The sequence below is a fragment of the Hordeum vulgare genome, chromosome 7H (genome assembly GCF_904849725.1).
Source record: "Hordeum vulgare subsp. vulgare chromosome 7H, MorexV3_pseudomolecules_assembly, whole genome shotgun sequence".
NCBI lineage: Eukaryota > Viridiplantae > Streptophyta > Magnoliopsida > Poales > Poaceae > Hordeum > Hordeum vulgare.
The window spans coordinates 93844408-93862603 of NC_058524.1; the positions used below are offsets into that span (position 1 = coordinate 93844408).

Below are 18196 nucleotides of genomic sequence, written 5' to 3' on the forward strand. Positions count from 1 at the left end.
TGTTATCCAGTAGGGTCTCAGCTTGTTCTACAGTTCGTTCCCTAAAAACACAACCGGCACAACTATCTAAATGGTCTCTAGAGGCATCGGTAAGTCCGTTACAGAGGATATCAAGTATCTCGTTCTTCTTAAGAGGGTGATCAGGCAAAGCATTCTGTAGGTGGACGAGCCTCCCCCAAGCTTATGGGAGACTCTCTTCTTGGAGTTGAGCAAAGTTGTATATTTCCTGCAAGGCAGCTTGCTTCTTATGGGCAGGGAAATATTTCTCATAGAAGTAATAGACCATATCCTGGGGACTACTCATACATCGAGGAGCAAGAGAGGTGAACCAGGCTTTAGCATCATCCTTTAGAGAGAAAGGAAATAGCTTAAGGATATAGTAGTTTGGCAAGATGGGCTACGACCGTCTCAGACTCATAACCGTCAAAAGGATCAGATTCGACTAGAGAGATTATCTCAGGATCGACGGAGAATTCATAATCTTTATCGGTGATAAAGACAGGTGAAGTGGCAAACTTCGGGTCATATTTCATCTTAGCTTTCAGAGATTTTTCCTTCCACTTGAGAAGTAATTTCTCAGCGTCATAGGCATCCTTACACGCAAGAAAATCCTCGGCTATCTCTCCCTCCATAACATAACCCTCATGTATATCAAGCAATTCATATCTAGGAGAGCTAGATCTAGCAGGAGCAAAAGCAGGTTCTATCTCGATAGTATCGGCAGTATCAGAAGCATCATGAGCATTGGCAGTAACTCTAGCAATATGAGCATCAAGGAATACCCCTAGTGGAACATCAGGCAAAGTAGTATCTCTAGCAGTATCAAGCATAGCATCATCAAGCAAAATAGCATCTCTAGCATCATCAGGCAAAGCAGTATCAAGCATAGCATCTCTAGCAGTATCAGGCGTAGCATCACGCATAGTATCAAGCATAGGCGACATATCAAGATTTCTAGCAGGAGGTGATGTCGCAAACTTACTCATAACTGAAGGTGAATCAAGTGCAGAGCTAGATGGCAATTCCTTACCTCCCCTCATAGTTGAGGGCAAGACTTTGGTCTTCGGATCCTTGAGATTCTTCATAGTGATCAGCAGATATAAATCCCAAGTGACTCAGAGAATATAGCAATACCTCCCCGTCAACGGCGCCAGAAAAATGCTTGATGTCAACTGTTCTTCCCCTTTGCAGCGGCACCACAAGAATGCCGCTAGCACTCTCCGGCAATCGAAACTAGAAGAATGTTGTTGACTCCCACCAGCGCGTGGGATCGTAGCAGTTTTCGAGGGTAGATTATTCGACCCAAATTTGTTGATTCGCACGACGGGAGGTGAGAGAATACTCTCAATTATTAGCTGCTCAATTTATCAGATTCAACCACACCTGAAAGATTAGTATCTGCAAGCAAAGTAGTAACAGCAAAGTAGCGAGTAACGCCAGTGGCAAGGAACAGCGGTAGTGACAACAGTAGCAAGCGACAGTAGTAGCAACAGTAGCAGCAGAGCAAGACAAGTAACAGCAGTAGCAACAGTAGTAGCAGCAGCAGAGCAAGACAAGTAACAGCAGTAGCAACAGTAGTAGCTCCAGCAGAGCAAGACAAGTAACAGAAGTAGCAACAGTAGTAGCAGCAGTAGGACAAGCTCGTAGGCAATGGGTCGGTGATTTGTTTGGATGATATTCATCATGCAACAGCTATAACATGGAGAGATATGTGGCTAGCTCCCGTTCGTCAATGTGATGTGGGCATGCATTCCGTGTGTCGTCATTCGTGCTTAGGGAAAAGAACTTGCATGACATCTATTGTCCATCCCTCCCGTTGCAGCGGGGTCCAAAAGGAAACTACGGGATATTAAGGTTCTCCTTTTAATAAAGAACCGGACCAACGCATTAGCACTTTGTGAACACATGAACTCCTCAAACTATGATCATCACCGGGAGTAGTTCCGGTTATTGTCACTCCGGGGTTGCCGGATCATAACACATAGTAGGTAACTACAACTTGCAAGATCGGATCTAAAACACACATATATTGGTGACAACATAATAATTTCATATCTGAAATCATGGCACTCAGGCCCTAGTGACAAGCATTTAGCATGGAAAAGTAGTAGCAACATCAATCTCAGAACATAGTGGATACTAGAGATCAATCCCCATCAAAACTAACTCGATTACATGATAGATCTCATCCTACTCATCACTGCCCAGCGAGCCTACGAATAGATTACTCACGAACGATGAAGAGCTTCATGGAATTGGAGAGGGAAGAAGGTTGATGATGACGATGGCGACAATTTCCCTCTCCGGAGCCCAAGACGGACTCCAGATATTCCCTCCGGATGAAGAACGGGTGGTGGCGGCGCCTCCGTATCGCAAACGTGACGAAAACTTCTCTTTTTATTTTTTCTGGGATGAAAGGGGACTTATAGACCTGAGCTTGGGGGCGGCAGAGTCGTGTGGGCCCCACAAGCCTGCCCACCGCCACCAGGGGGTGGTGGCGGAGCCAGGGCTTGTGGCCCACTGGCCCACCCCCTCAGGTGGAACTTGGCGTAGATATTTTTTATATTTTCCAAAACTGCTCCCCGTAGATTTTCAGGACGTTTGGAGAACTTTGATTTCTGCACAAAAATAACATCAAGGCAACTATGCTTAAAATAGCGTGAGTTCAGGTTAGTTCCATTCAAATCATGCAAACTAGAGTCGAAAACAAGGGCAAAAGAGTTTGGAAAAGTAGATACGATGGAGACGTATCAATGGACATCACCATGATAGGTCTTCGTGCGCGTAGGAAAATTTTGTTTCCCATGCGACGTTCCCCAACAGTGTGCTCCAATCCAGTACCTTGGCTGACGTGTAGCCACCTTTAACCGTTGGGTATCGTCATGACCTATGGCCTGATGTGACTTGAGCTCCCTAGCTGGCTAGTCGCTTCGCTAGCCGGCCTGGGAATGGTCGTCTCGCCTCTAGCCGGCCTGCGCGTCTTAAACGGCCAGAGGGAGGTAGTCATCTTGCTTCTAGCCAGCAGGAGCTTCCTAGCCAGCCAGATAGATTCGCTCGCCTTGCCCCTAGCCGACAGGTGCTTCCTAGCCGGCCAGGGGGTTTAGGCTTCGTAGAATGGATTGTATTGTTCCTTCAAGGTAGAAGGCAAAGGAGTAGGCTTGATGAGCCTACCCCGGGGTTATCCCCCCGTCAGTAGTCCCCCAAGGAGGGGAGGCCCGCCGCCTCGAAGCGGAAGGCCGCCTGCGGCAGGAGACGCCGGCTCGGAAGCCGGCTGGCTTCCAAGGGACGCCTTGGCTTCATCGTTAGTTGCGCAGATTTTACCACGTGCCAGGCCCCGGCCTGACATGATGATGGTTTGCTTAGATGACGGCACCGGGCATGATCCCTGGGTCCCGCCACGATGTGCCCTCGGCCCCCGCGCGGAGGATCCTCTGCGGATTTACTCCATGGTGGTTGGGTTTTGGGAATCTTTAATGTGCCCGTAATAATCGGGAGAGGTGGACCCAGTGCGCACCGGATCCCTCCCGACGATCCATCGTGGGGTTTAAATATGGTGCGGGGGTACCAAGGAGGCCATTCACCCCCTTCTCGCCCCGCACTTGTGCCCCTTCCTTCCGTTAGCCTAGAGAAACTAAGAGCCTCGCTTCATCTTTGTCGTCGCGCGGATCGTCGCCGCCAACAACCTCGAGCTTTCACCATCTGCCGCCATGTCGAGCAGCGCCCCCAGAAGGGACAGCAGAACGGTGCTTAGCTCGGCAGCGACATTTGCGACGGTCATATCGAGGCGCTCCGCCAATGCTGCATGTTGCCTCCCGCATCTGTTGTGGTAGCGCGGGTGCCAGGAGCCGAAAACTCTCCGACGCCGAGGGAGGAAGAGGTAGTCGTGTTCGATGAGAACTTCCACCGCGGCTTCGGGCTCCCGGCGAGCAACTTCTTCTCCAACTTCCTCATCTTCGTCGGCTTACAGCCGCACCATCTGGCGCCGAACGCCATTCTTCAACTCGTTGCTTACGTTGTCCTGTGCGAGGGCTTTCTGGGTATCGATCCCCACCTCGACCTCTAGCAAAATATGTTCTTCTTCAAGCAGCAGTCCATATAAATGGACAAGGCCAAGGCGGAGAAGCTCACGGGCCCCCGCCCAATGACCCCGTGCGGCGTAGCACTAGTGCATCATCGGAAGACGTGCGGCTTCCCCCAGATGCCGCTCCAGGACTTCATCAATCTGTGGCAGGGGGGTTCTTCTACGTGAAGAACGTCGACCCCTCCCACGACGGCCTCAACCTGCCGCCCTTCATCATCGCTCCTCCGACAGCGAGGAGGAACTAGAAGGCTTTGTATCTGAAGCCGATCGCCGAGGTAGAGCAGATATGCGCCTACCTCGAGACCATGAAGACTCGCGGCCTCCTTGGCCGCGACCTGCTCACCACCATGATGACCCGCCAGATCCTGCCTCTGAAGAGGCGGCCGCATCTGATCTGTCAGATGGGCGGCCGACATGATCCGTGCTGGCTCTCCACCAGGAACTTCCGAGCCGGCACGGTGGCTCATAACGTGAACCTGATCTCCTCCGCCAATATGGACGAAGGTGGAGGTTGGGAATGGGGGATGATGCCTTACGGTCGAGCCCATCCGGCCCCGGTGGTAAGTCGCTTCCCAAATCTTGCTTTGTTTTTCTTTGAACTTGTTGTTCTCTCCTCTGTGTCGGCTACCGACTCCCTTGCTTAGTTGTCCGAGAGCCTGCAAGTGCTCACCCCGCCAGCCGCCGACGTGGAGACGTCGGACCCCTCGGAAATCGAGGGTGAGGGGGTGATCGAGCCGCAAGCCGCCGCCTCCGAAGGTTCGGAGGAAGTGCTCGAGTCGGAGGGCTCCGAGCCGCCTGGTGAGCACCTTAAGCCCTCCCTTCTTGACTGGATGGATGATGACGCGACGCCACCTACTTTGCCTGATGCAACCTTCAGGGAGGATCCAGAGGATCTGGAGGAGGTCACCAGCCCTCCATTGACGTGGGGTCGCCGCAAGGCTAGTGAGACAGCAGCGCCTGGCGAGACGGCCAGGAACAAGGGCAAGGGGGCAGCTACATCCAAGCCGGCCCCCAAGCATGCCGCAACGGGACCTCCAGCAGGAGGACGCTGAGGTGGCGCCAAGAAGCATCGTGCCGGCGCCGGCAGGAAGTAGGTGCCCGTCGTGGCGGGGTAAGAGTCCTTTGTTATCTCTTTTTGATTTGTTGCGTCGGGATAGGCTCCTCAAATAGTACTTGGCAGGGAGGCAGAAGACGTGGAGGAAGAAACCGCCTCCGCCGTCGAATGAGCCGGCTGGGCAGCTGTTGATGCTGCCAAGAAGGCGTTGGAGGATGAGTCTGCCTTTCACTGGGAAGCAGCGGCAAACAAGACGACCGTGGGTCAATCCAAGCCCAAATGGACCAACAAACCTCCTGCCAAGGAGAAACGGTCAAAGACCAAGCACGACCCCGCCAAGTAAGCGCGTGGAGGAGCCAGCTAGCGATGCCGCTCCGAAGCGCGCCCAAGGGGCCCAGTCAGCCAAGGCCGCCGAGCCAGCCGCCTCCACGATAGTGGACCTCGAGGTGATCCCCGACACGTCGGATGCTGATGTAGATTGTGCACCGGAGATGACCATGGAGGCACCGGAGGTGACCATGGATGCGCCAGAGACGGCCGATCCACCCCCGGCTGCGGAGACGGCGCCGGCCGGAACATCGAGGGAGCTAGCCACCAACCCACCACCTGGAGACGACACCATCGTCGTGGCCAGCCGCCGCCCAGCCGCCCCAGGAGCCGGCCACATCGCCGGGAGCCGGCCCATAGAAACGGTCGAAGACCAAGCACGACCCCGCCAAGTGAGCGCGCATGGAGGAGCCAGCTAGCGATGCCGCTCCAAAGCGCGCCCAAGGGGCCCAGTCAGCCAAGGCCGCCGAGCCAGCCGCCTCCACGACAGCGGACCTCGAGGTGATCCCCGACACGCCGGATGCTGATGTAGACGGTGCGCCGAAGATGACCATGGAGGCGCCGGAGGTGACCATGGATGCGCCAGAGACGGCCGATCCACCCCCGGCTGCGGAGACGGCGCCGGCCGGAACATCGAGGGAGCTGGCCACCAACCCACCACCTGGAGACGGCACCATCGTCGTGGCCAGCCGCCGCCCAGCCGCCCCAGGAGCCGGCCACATCGCCGGGAGCCGGCCCATGAGGATTTTGCGCGTGGCCAACGCTGAGCGCACAGCATTGCCCGCAGGCACCGAGCTCAGCAGCGTCCCGGAGCTAGTAGCCTTGTTCGCCAAAGGCCATGACAAAGTGAAGTGATACGTCTCCAACGTATCTATAATTTTTGATGGTTTCATGCTATTATCTTGTCAACTTTGGATGTTTTGTATGCATTTTATATCTTTTTTGGGACTAACCTATTAACTCAGTGCCAAGTTCCAGTTCCTGTTTTTTCCGTGTTTTTGACCCTTTTCAGAGAAGAATATTAAACGGAGTCCAAACGGAATAAAACCTTCGGTATGATTTTTTCTGTAACACAAGATACGTAGGGAACTTGAGAACCAAGGCAAAGGACCCCGGGGGAGGCCACAAGCCCCCTAGCCGCGGCCTGGGGGGCGATCCTACTGATACGTCTCCGTCGTATCTACTTTTCCGAACTCTTTTGCCCTTGTTTTGGACTCTAATTTGCATGATTTGAATGGAACTAACCCGGACTAATGCTATTTTCAGCAAAATTGCCATGGTGTTGTTTTTGTGCAGAAATAAAAGTTCTCAAAATGTCCTGAAAATTTACGAAGAACTTTTTTGGAATTAATAAAAAATACATGCGCAAAGATCCACCGGAGGGCGTGTGCCAGTGGACCACAAGTCCAGGGGCCGCGGCCACCCCCCTGGCCGCGCCGTGAGGGCTTATGGGGCCCACGTGGCGCCACCTCCTCCAAACTCAGATCTATTTATTCTGTCTCGCCCGGAAAAAATCAAAAAGAAGGATTCATCGCGTTTTACGATATGGAGGCGCCGCCACCTCCTGTTCTTCATCTGGAGGGCAGATCTGGAGTCCGTTCTCGGCTCCGGAGAGGGGAAATCATCGCCATCGTCATCATCAACCTTCCTCCATCGACAATTCCATGATGCTCTTCATCGTTCATGAGTAATCTCATCATAGGCTTGCTGGACGGTGATGAGTTGGATGAGATCTATCATGTAATCGAGTTAGTTTTGACGGGGATTGATCCCTAGTATCCACTATGTTCTGAGATTGATGTTGCTACTACTTTGCCATGCTTAATGCTTGTCACTGGGGCCTGAGTGCCATGATTTCAGATCTGAACCTATTATGTTGTCCCCAATATATGTGTGTTTTAGATCCTATCTTGCAAGTTGTAGTCACCTACTATGTGTTATGACCTGGCAACCCCGGAGTGACAATAGTCGGAACCACTCCCGGAGATGACCATAGTATGAGGAGTTCATGCATTCACCAAGTGTTAATGCGTTGGTCTGGTTCTTTATTAAAAGGAGAACCTTAATATCCCGTAGTTTCCATTAGGACCCCACTGCCACGGGAGGGATGGACAATAGATGTCATGCAAGTTCTTTTCCCTAAGAATGTATGACTACATACGGAATACATGCCTACATTAGATTGACGAGCGGGAGCTAGTTACTTATCTCTCCGTGTTATAGTTGTTACATGATGAATCACATCCGGCATACTCATCCATCACTGATCCACTGCCTATGAGTCTTTTACTACTGGTCCTTGCTATGTTACTTTGTCGCTACTACTCTTGCTACTGCTGTTACTCTGCTGCTGCTGTAACTACTGATGTTCCTTGCTGCTGCTGTCACTACTGCTATTACTTGCTGCTGCTGTCACTACTGTTGTTACTTGCTACCTTTCTGTTACTTGTTCCAAGACTTTTCTAGAGTTTTTTCCAGGGAAGAATAGTCCCCCGTCAACGTGCTATTTACTGGCGCCATTGATACAACAAGTTAGGAATAGTCTGCCGTCAACAGATATTTTTCTGGCACCGTTGCTATCATACCACTTTGCTACTGATACTTTCCTTGCAGACACTAATCTTTCAGGTGTGGTTGAAATTGACAAACTCAGCTGCTAATACTTGAGAATATTCTTTCGCTTCCCCTTGTGTCGAATCAATAAATATGGGTTGAATACTCTACCCTCGAAAACTTTTGCGACACCTACACTTGTGGGTTATCAAGACTATTTTCTGGCGCCGTTGCCGGGGAAGCACAGCTATATTCTCTGAGTCACTTGGGATTGACGTCGGCTGGTCACTATGAGGAATCCGAAAGATCCAAGAACTGAAATTGTGCCTTCCACTACGAGTACAGGTAAGGAACTGCCATCTAGCTCTGCACTTGATTCACCTTCAGTTTTGAGTAAGTTTGCGACATCACCTCCTGCTAGAAATCTTGATATGTCGCATGTGCTTGATGATGCTACTTCTGCTGCCCATGATGCTTATGATGATGCTATGCTTGGTACTATGCCTGATGATGCTATGCTTGATACTATGCCTAATGATGCTATGCTTGATACTATGCCTGATGATGCTATGCTTGATACTGCTTTTCCACTAGGTGCATTCCTTGATGCACAAATTGGTAGAGTTGCTGCTAGACGTGATGATACTTCTGAAACTGCTGATACTATTGAAGTAGAACCTGCTATTTTGCCTGCTAGAACTAGCTCTCCTAGACTTGATATGCCTGTTATGCGTGATACGCGTGATGTTATGGAGGGAGAGATAGCTGAGGACTTTCTTGCGTGTAAGGATAGCTATGATGTTGAGAATTTACTGCGCAAGTGGAAAGAAAAATCTCTGAACGTTAGGATGAAATACGACCCGAAGTTTTCCACTTCTCCTATCTTCGTGACCGATAAGGATTATGAATTCTCTGTCGACCCTGAGTTAATCACTCTAGTTGAATCTTATCCTTTTCACGGTTATGAGTCTAAACGGTTGTAGCCCATCTTACCAAACTGCACGATATAGCCACCCTATTCACTAGTGAGGAAAAGATTCGCCACTACTATATCCTCAAGCTGTTTCCTTTCTCGCTAAAGGATGATGCTAAGACCTGGTTCACTTCTCTTGCTCCTGGTTGTGTGCGTAGCCCCCAGAATATGGTCTACTACTTCTCTGAAAAATATTTCCCTGCCCATAAGAAGCAAGTTTCCTTGCAGGAAATATACAACTTTGCTCAAGCTGAAGAGAAAGAGTCTCCCACAAGCTTGGGGGAGGCTCGTCCAACTACTGAATGCTTTGCCTGATCACCCTCTTGAGAAGAACGAAATACTTGATATCTTCTATAATGGACTTACTGATGCTTCCAAAGACCACCTAGATAATTGTGCCGGTTGTGTTTTTAGGGAACGAATTGTAGAACAAGCTGAGATTCTACTGAATAACATCTTGTGCAATGAGAATGCTTGGACTATTCCCGAACCACCTCCTAAGCCAACTCCGAAGAAAAGAGGTATTCTATTCCTCAGTCCCGAAGATATGCAAGAAGCTAAGAAATCTATGCGAGAGAAATGCATTAAATCTGAGGATGTCAAAAATCTACCACCTATCGAAGAGATCCATGGTCTTGATAACCCGATACAGGTAGTAGAAGTAAATTCTCTGCATAGGTTTGATGAGAGTGATATTCCTTTTGATAAACCTGCTAGCCTATGCCTGGATGAATTTGATAACGTTGTTGCCAAACAACAGATTTTCAATGATTATGTTAGCAGACAATTGGAACAGAATGCTCGTATGCTTAGTCATTTAAGTGCTTGTGTGGACAGAAATTTCAATGATCTTAAGCTTCTGAGTAAACCTGCCTCTATGGTTACTACTCAGGTAGAACAAGTACTTAAAGCTCAAAATGACTTTCTCAAGGAGTTGAATGACAATTCTGTCCGAGTCGTCACTAGAGGCGGTAGAATGACTCAGGAACCTTTGTATCCTGAGGGTCATCCGAAGAGAACTGAACAAGATTCTCAAGGAGTTAGCACTGATGGACCTAGTCATCCTAGAAAGAAGAAGAAAGGTGATAGGAACTTGCACGCTAGCAACCCTGTTGCTGCTACACCCGAGAGTCCAAATGATGCCTCTGTTTCTGATGTTGAAACACAATCTGGTGATGAACATGAGCCTAATGATAATATCAATAGTGATGTTCATGATGATGCTCAACCTAGCAATGAAAAGGATGTGGATATTGAACCTGATCTTGATAACCCACAGCCTAAGAATACAATATACGATAAGAATGACTTCACTGCTAGGAAGCATGGTAAAGAAAGGGAACCATGGGTTCAGAAACCCATGCCCTTTCCTCCCAAACCATCCAAGAAAAAGGATGATGAGGATTTTGAGCGATTCGTTGAGATGATCAGACCTGTCTTTCTGCAAATGCGTTTGACGGATATGCTCAAGTTGTCTCCGTATGCTAACTACATGAAAGATATTGTGACTAATAAGAGGAGGATACCTGAGGTTGATATTTCCACCATGCTCGCTAATTATACCTTCAAGGGTGGAACTCCTAAGAAACTAGGTGATCTCGGTGTCCCCACTATACCTTGCTCCATTAAAGGTAACTACGTTACAACTGCTTTATGTAACCTTGGAGCCGGTGTTAGTGTTATGCCTCTCTCTCATTATCGTAAGCTTGAACTGGATAAGTTGACACCACTGAAATCTCGTTGCAAATGGCCGACAAATCAACTGCTTTCCTTATCGGCATTTGCGAGGATGTGCTTGTTGTGGTTGCAAACCTCAGTATCTTAACAGACTTTGTTATCTTGGATATTCCTGAGGACGATGCCATGGCTGTCATCCTCGGAAGACCCTTTTGAAACACTGCAGGGGCTGTTATAGATTGCAACAAAGGCAATATCACTTTCCATGTCAACAGTAATGAGCATACGGTGCACTTTCCGAAGAAACAATATCGAGTACATTGCATCAATGCTATCGAAAAAACTTCATCGATTCTTATTGGGAGCTTTGAACGCCCTATTCCTCGTGTCAAGATGAAGTATGATTTTCTTGTTGGGGAGATACACATCCCCATTGAAGTGACATAGTGATTGTTCGAAAATTCTCCGTTCTCTTTTGTGATTCGAAAAGTTTTGTCGAGGGGATTTGATCAACCCCATTGACGGATTTTCTTTCGATGACCATGAGATGGATGAATCGAGGAGTCACAAACCTCTGTTCCAAGCTTTCACTTTTGGTGGCTTAGAAGAAAAATGTTAGATTTAGTTTAGTTTTCCCTGTTTTCTGTTTTAGCATCCGGTAGAAAAGTACCCCGAAAATAAAAGTTCTCCGAACGTCCTGAAAATCAAGTATGATTTTTTCTAGATTTTTTGAAAAATACTGAGACGAAGAGCTTGTCTGGGGGCCGCACCAGTGGGCCACAAGCCCTGACGGCGCGGGCACCCCCCTGGCCGCACCACCCAGGCTTGTGGGGCCCACAGGCACCCCCTCCACTCATTCTTGCTCTCACCTGGTTCTCCTACCTCCAGAAAAAATCGTTTCGCAGCTCAAACCCGTGTTCTTGCTCCTCTTGCTGGGATTTTCGATCTCTTTGCTCAAAGAACCATTCTCCAAACTGTTTTGGGGAAATTACTCCTTGGTAACCGACTCCTCCATTGGTCCAATTAGTTTTTCCTCTAGTGCCTTATACTTCGCGTATTTTTGCTACCTTGGTGGCCATGTTCTTGAGCTTTGCATGCTGATTTTAGCTGGTCCCAAGTAGTTTTGATGCGTAATATGGTCTCTAGGCACTTTTGGAATAGTTGCTACTAGTTTAGTTGAGCCTTGTTCACTTTTCCTTTGGGTCACTATAAATTTCAGAAAAGGAAGATGTTCAGGACAAACTTTCATGGTGGTTCCTCAAGCAAGAGAGGTCCCCGTCTTGCGATTCGGGAGCCTGATCCTTACCAACCAAGGGACGCGCAGGTACAACCATGTGAATGGCCTTCTGATGAATTTATGATTGAGGTAGGTTTCAAAGATGAGTTTGATGCACTTGTTCACAATGTCGGACTCGAAGAATTTATCTCCGATAAATGTGAACAGTATGTTGCTCGCACTGCCTCTTTTGTTCGTAGATTCAAATTTTTAGCTGGCCATGATACATCGGTACTGTTTGATCTCTATGATAAATCGTATACCATGGATTTAGAGGATTTCAATAGAATTTGCAAAATACCTATTTGGGGTAGCCTCAATGATCCTTCTAAATCTTCGGTTAGAGATTTTTGCTCTGGTATTACTATTGGAGAAACTAGAGACATTACGCAAGCTACCATGGGGAGTATTCATTTTCCTGCCTTGCATTACTTTGCCCTCTTCATAGGCAGATGCATTAATGGCAAGATTGAGCATTGTTACCTCTGCGCTTTCGACCTTAGTATCCTTAAGAGCGTAGTGACGGGTGACAAAAGCTTCAACATGGGAGCTATGATAGCAAGGAGGCTGAATAAGAATGCTAATCAAGGGGATTTCTTTGGTGGGATCTATGCCACTCGCATAGCAAATTTTCTTGGAGTACCCATCCGCGAAGGAGATACCCCACTCCATACAGCTTTCCTTGATAGCGTCGCTTTGACACGCTACCAGTTCCTTGAGATGGATGATGAATCCCTCCTATACCGTTTGATATTTAACCGGCAGCGTGTTTTCCATATTATCCTTGCTGCTCCTGCCTTCTTTGACTTTTAGGTAAAACGGAGATATTACATAACCAGAGGAGAGGCAGAGGAGTATGAGAGGGAGGCAAAGGTTGCTCGTCTCCGTGGGGCAGCTATTCAGGCAGTGGCTGCAGTGCTCTCGTACAACCCTCATTATGATTTTGGGTGTAGCTAGGACCATCCTTAGGCCAAAAGCCTAAGCTTGGGGGAGTACGTGTTCTCACCAACTTTACATTGTTGCTTACGCTTTCACTTTGTTCGTCGGTGTTCACACTTTGCCACTGTATCATCCATGCTAGTTTTTCTTTTTTTTCTTTTCGTGTGTCTATCTAGTTTGAGAAAAAACAAAAAGATTTTCTTTTTCTTCTTTTTCTTGTTGCGAGCTTTCCCGTGTAGATAGTTTTCTTTTTCTTTGGGTCAAGGTAGAAGATAATGGTTACAATGTTTAGTGGCTCTTGCATGCATACCTGTTTAGCTTTCATAGAGCCATATTATTTTGTCTTCTCCTTTGTGTTGGCCTGCAGATTCTAGCTTTAGTCCAATGCACGAGCACTCTTGTTATTGTTCACGTCATTCGGTCATGCAAGTGGAAGGCAATAATGATGATATATGATGAAGTGACTGAGCCTGGAAAAGCTGGTATGAACTCGATCTATTTTGTTTTTGTAAATATGACTAGCTCACTGTTCCTAGTTCAGCTTTGTTGTGAGAGAAACATGTTTGCAATGACAACTTAGATATCATAGTTGCTTATGCCATGCTTACTTAGCTAGGAGCTTATAATGGTCTGTCTTGGTTGCCCACATGAATGTTGAGATGACTATGATGTAGTATGATAGGATGGTATCCTCCTTTGAATGATTCAAGTGGCTTGACTTGGCACATGTTCACGCATGTAGTTGAAACAAAATCAACATAGCCTCTATGATATTCATGTTCATGGTGATTTATGTCTTGCTCATGCTTGCACTCAATGTTAGTTAATCTCAATGCATTTTGGTGACTGTTGCGGTCTCTAGTTGGCCGCTTCCCAGTCTTTTGCTAGCCTTCACTTGTACTAAGCGGGAATACTTCTTGTGCATCCACGTCCATAAACCCAAAGTTGTTCCATATGAGTCCACTATACCTACCTATGTCCGGTATCTACCTGCCGTTCCAAGTAAATTTGCATGTGCCATTCTCTAAATCTTTATGAAATAATCTGTTTTGCATGCCCGAACTGCTCATGTGGTGATTGATTGGTAGTGGCTATTAGTATCTTCCATGCTAGGCGTGTTATCCTCGATATGTGTTTATTAACTATCATTCACGAGAAAGGGGCCGGTAATTGGAATTCCCAGTTCCATGCTCAAATCGAAAAGATAATTGCAAACAAAACTCGCCCAGGATTGATGTTGGTATGGACGGTACCCGAGGATTCGGCTAGCCGTGGAGTGTGATTGATTGGTGGTGGGGGAGTCAAAACTTTACTTTTCTGTTTGGGAACCGCCTATAGCATGTGTAGCATGGAAGATGTTGAGAACTCTTAGTCATTGCGTTGACAATGAAAGCATGCCACCCAAAATTATTATCTCTTGTTTCAAAGCATGAGCTCTGGCACCTCTGCAAATCAATGCTTCCCTGTGCGAAGGGCCTATCTATTTATGTTCTTGTTGAGTCATCCTCCTCTTACAAAAGCACCAATTAGAGAGCACCTCTGTCATTTTTATGCTTTGCTTTTAACTGTGTTGAGTATGACTGTGACTGGATCTTCATTGCCTTGAATTACAATGTTTAGTCAGCCATTGGTCTTTGAAGGTGCTCTGCATTTATGTTTTGCGGTCTCAGAAAGAGCTAGCGAGATACCATCTGTTCGTACTTCTTCATGTTGTTTTGATTGAAGTGTTGACATTTGAGGCTTATTATTATTTTCTCGCTAGTTGATTATGCCATTGATATGAGTTTACCGTGAGACCTAGATGTCATTTGCTTATGTCGTTTGCTTGTGATCTTGCTGAAATTCTGGTTATGAGTTAGACATAGTTGCAACAACAAGATCAAACTGAGTTCGTCAAAGTTTTTCTTTTGTATCTTTCAATTTGTCAACTGAATTGCTTGAGGACAAGCAAGGCTTTAAGCTTGGGGGAGTTGATACGTCTCCATCGTATCTACTTTTCCGAACTCTTTTGCCCTTGTTTTGGACTCTAATTTGCATGATTTGAATGGAACTAACCCGGACTAACGCTGTTTTCAGCAGAATTGCCATGGTGTTGTTTTTGTGCAGAAATAAAAGTTCTCAGAATGTCCTAAAAATTTACGGAGAATTTTTCTGGAATTAATGAAAAATACATGTGCAAAGATCCACCGGAGGGGGTGCGCCAGTGGGCCACAAGCCCAGGGGCCGCGGCCACCCCCCATGGCTGCACCGTGAGGGCTTGTGGGGCCCACGTGGCGCCACCGCCACCAAACTCAGCTCTATTTATTCCGTCTCGCTCGAAAAAAAATCAAAAAGAAGGATTCATCGCGTTTTACGATACGGAGGCGCCGCCACCTCCTGTTCTTCATCTGGCGGGCAGATCTGGAGTCCGTTCTGGGCTCCGGAGAGGGGAAATCATCGCCATCGTCATCATCAACCTTCCTCGATCAACAATTCCATGATGCTCTTCACCGTTCGTGAGTAATCTCATCGTAGGCTTGTGATACGTCTCCAACGTATCTACAATTTTTTATGCTTTCATGCTATTATCTTGTCAAACTTTGGATGTTTTGCATGCCTTTTATATATTTTTTGGGACTAACTTATTAACTCAGTGCCAAGTGCCAGTTCCTGTTTTTTCCATGTTTTTGACCCCTTTCAGAGGAGATTTTGAAACGGAGTCCAAACGGAATAAAATCCCCGAAAAGAATTTTTCCGTAACGGAAGAAGATCAGGAGACTTGAGAGCCAAGGCAGGGGGGCCCAGCGGCCCCACAAGCCCTCCCCCCGTGGCCAGGGGGGAGGTCGCGGCCCACAGGCTTGTGGGCCCCCTGGACCTCCTCTGCCAAGGGTTTGCGCCTATATATCCCCAAAAATTCCACAAAAAAATCAGGAGATCATCGAAAGTACTTTTCGGCCGCCACAAGCTTCAGTCTCCGCAAGATCCCATCTGGGGCACGTTCTGGTGCCCTGTCGGAGGGGGGATTCAGATACGGAGGGCTTCTTCATCAACACCATGACCTCTCCGATGACGCGTGAGTAGTTCACCATATACGTACGGGTCCATAGCTAGTAACTAGATGGCTTCTTCTCTCTCTTGGATCTTCAATACAAAGGTCTCCATGATCTTCATGGAGATCTATCCGATGTAATCTTCTTTTGTGGTGTGTTTGTCGAGATCCGATGAAGTGTGGATTTATGATCAGATTATCTATGAATCTTATTTGAGTTTCTTCTGATCTCTCTTATGCATGATTTCATATCCTTGTAATTCTCTTCGAGTTGTGGGTTTTGTCTGGCCAACTAGATCTATGATTCTTGCAATGGGAGAAGTGATTGGTTTTGGGTTCATACCGTGCGGTGACCTCACCCAGTGACAGAAGGGGTAGCGAGGCACGCATTTTGTTGTTGCCATCAAGGGTAAAAAGATGGGGTTTTCATCATTGGTTTGAGATTATCCCTCTACATCATGTCATCTTGCTTAAGGCGTTACTCTATTCGTCATGAACTCAATACACTAGATGCATGCTGGATAGCGGTCGATGTGTGGAGTAATAGTAGTAGATGCAGAAAGTTTCGGTCTACTTGTCTCGGCCGTGATGCCTATATGTATGATCATTGCCTTAGATATCGTCATGACTTTGCGCGGTTCTATCAATTGCTCGACAGTAATTTGTTCACCCACCGTAATACTTGCTATTTTGAGAGAAGCCTCTAGTGAACACTATGGCCCCGAGGGTCTACTCCACACCATATTTTCAGCCTTACACTTTTTACTTCGTTGCACTTTCCGCCTTCAGATCTCACTTTGCAAACAATCTTGAAGGGATTGACAACCCCTTTATAGTGTTGGGTGCAAGCTCTTTTGTGTTTGTGCAGGTACTCTGGACTTGACGAGATTCTCGTACTGGATTGATACCTTGGTTCTCAAACTGAGGGAAATACTTACTGCTCCTGTGTTGCATCACCCTTTCCTCTTCAAGGGAAAAACCAACGCAAGCTCAAGAGACGACATAATGATCTCTGGCACCACTGTCGGGGAAGGACTTTTGTTGACGTAGCAGAAGGATTTCTGGCGCCTTTGCCGGGGATGATCAAGTCAAGAACTCATCCAAGTAGGTGTCGCAAACTAATTTGCCTTTTTCGTTTGCCTTTTTCGTTCGCCCTTTGCTCTCGCTTGCTTTCTTTTCGCTTGTGTGCCATGTGCATTCAACATGCTTGCAACTTCGCTTGCTGAAAATCTAGTGATATGGATCCTCATCCACTTGCTAATCTCTTTAAGAGATCCAATTATGTTGATCTAATTGCTAGTGAGTTGAGTGCACTTGACTATCTTTATGGAGTTTTGCTTGAGATGCGTGAATCTGAAAATTGTGAGGAAGAAATTTATGAAGTGATTCACGAGGGCTCCTTGGATGAAAAGCATGATTACAATGGTTTCACTATAAATTCTATTAGTGAAAATCATGCTAAAAATATGCAAAACCCTAAGCTTGGGGATGCTAGTTTTGCTATGTCCACTACTTGTTGCAATGATCATGAGTGGGGCGATGATTTTTCTTATGATCTTGAAAATTTGTTTAAGCCTCATGATGATTATGATATTTGTAATAATATTGAAAGTGGGTTTGGAGAAGTCATGACTTTAGTTGATGATAATCCCACTATTTTTGAAGAGCGTCAACTTTGCATGCATGTGGATCATGAAAAGAATATCCTATGTGATAGTTACATTGTTGAATTCGAATATGATCCCACATGTAATTATTATGAGAGAGGAAAACATGGTGGTAGAAACTTTCATATCACTAAATCACCTCTCGGTATGTTGAGATTGCTATTGTCTCTTTCTTCTTCCTTGCATATGGTGACTATTGGTCCTTGCATATGGTGACTATTGGTTGTCTTGACAATCTGTTTTCCTGTAAAATGCCTATGCATAGGAAGTATATTAGACTTAGATGTGATTTTCACATGCTTTATGATGCTCTCATTGTGCTTCAATTCTTGTCTTTTGTGTGAGCATCATTGAATTATCAATGCCTAGCTAAGGGCGTTAAACAATAGCGCTTGTTGGGAGGCAACCCAATGAATTTATCTTTTTCTTTCTGTTTTGTTGCGTCCACACCATCACAACTCTATTTTGATTGTGTTTTTTGTGTTTGAGCCAAGCAAAACCTTTATGACTAGTCATGGTAATGGTTGTTTGATCCTACTGGAAAAAGACAGAAACTTTTCGCTCACGAGATGATTTTTCATTTTTATTCAGAAAGAGCTTTGGAGTTGATTCTTTTTGCTG

General features: G+C 46.8%; 1 pseudogene; it reads right to left on the bottom strand.

The window, feature by feature from the left end:
- The window catches only part of LOC123408377, a 59944-nt pseudogene extending 56166 nt beyond the window's left edge, over nucleotides 1-3778 (bottom strand).
- Between the last annotated feature and the right edge of the window lie 14418 nt (nucleotides 3779-18196).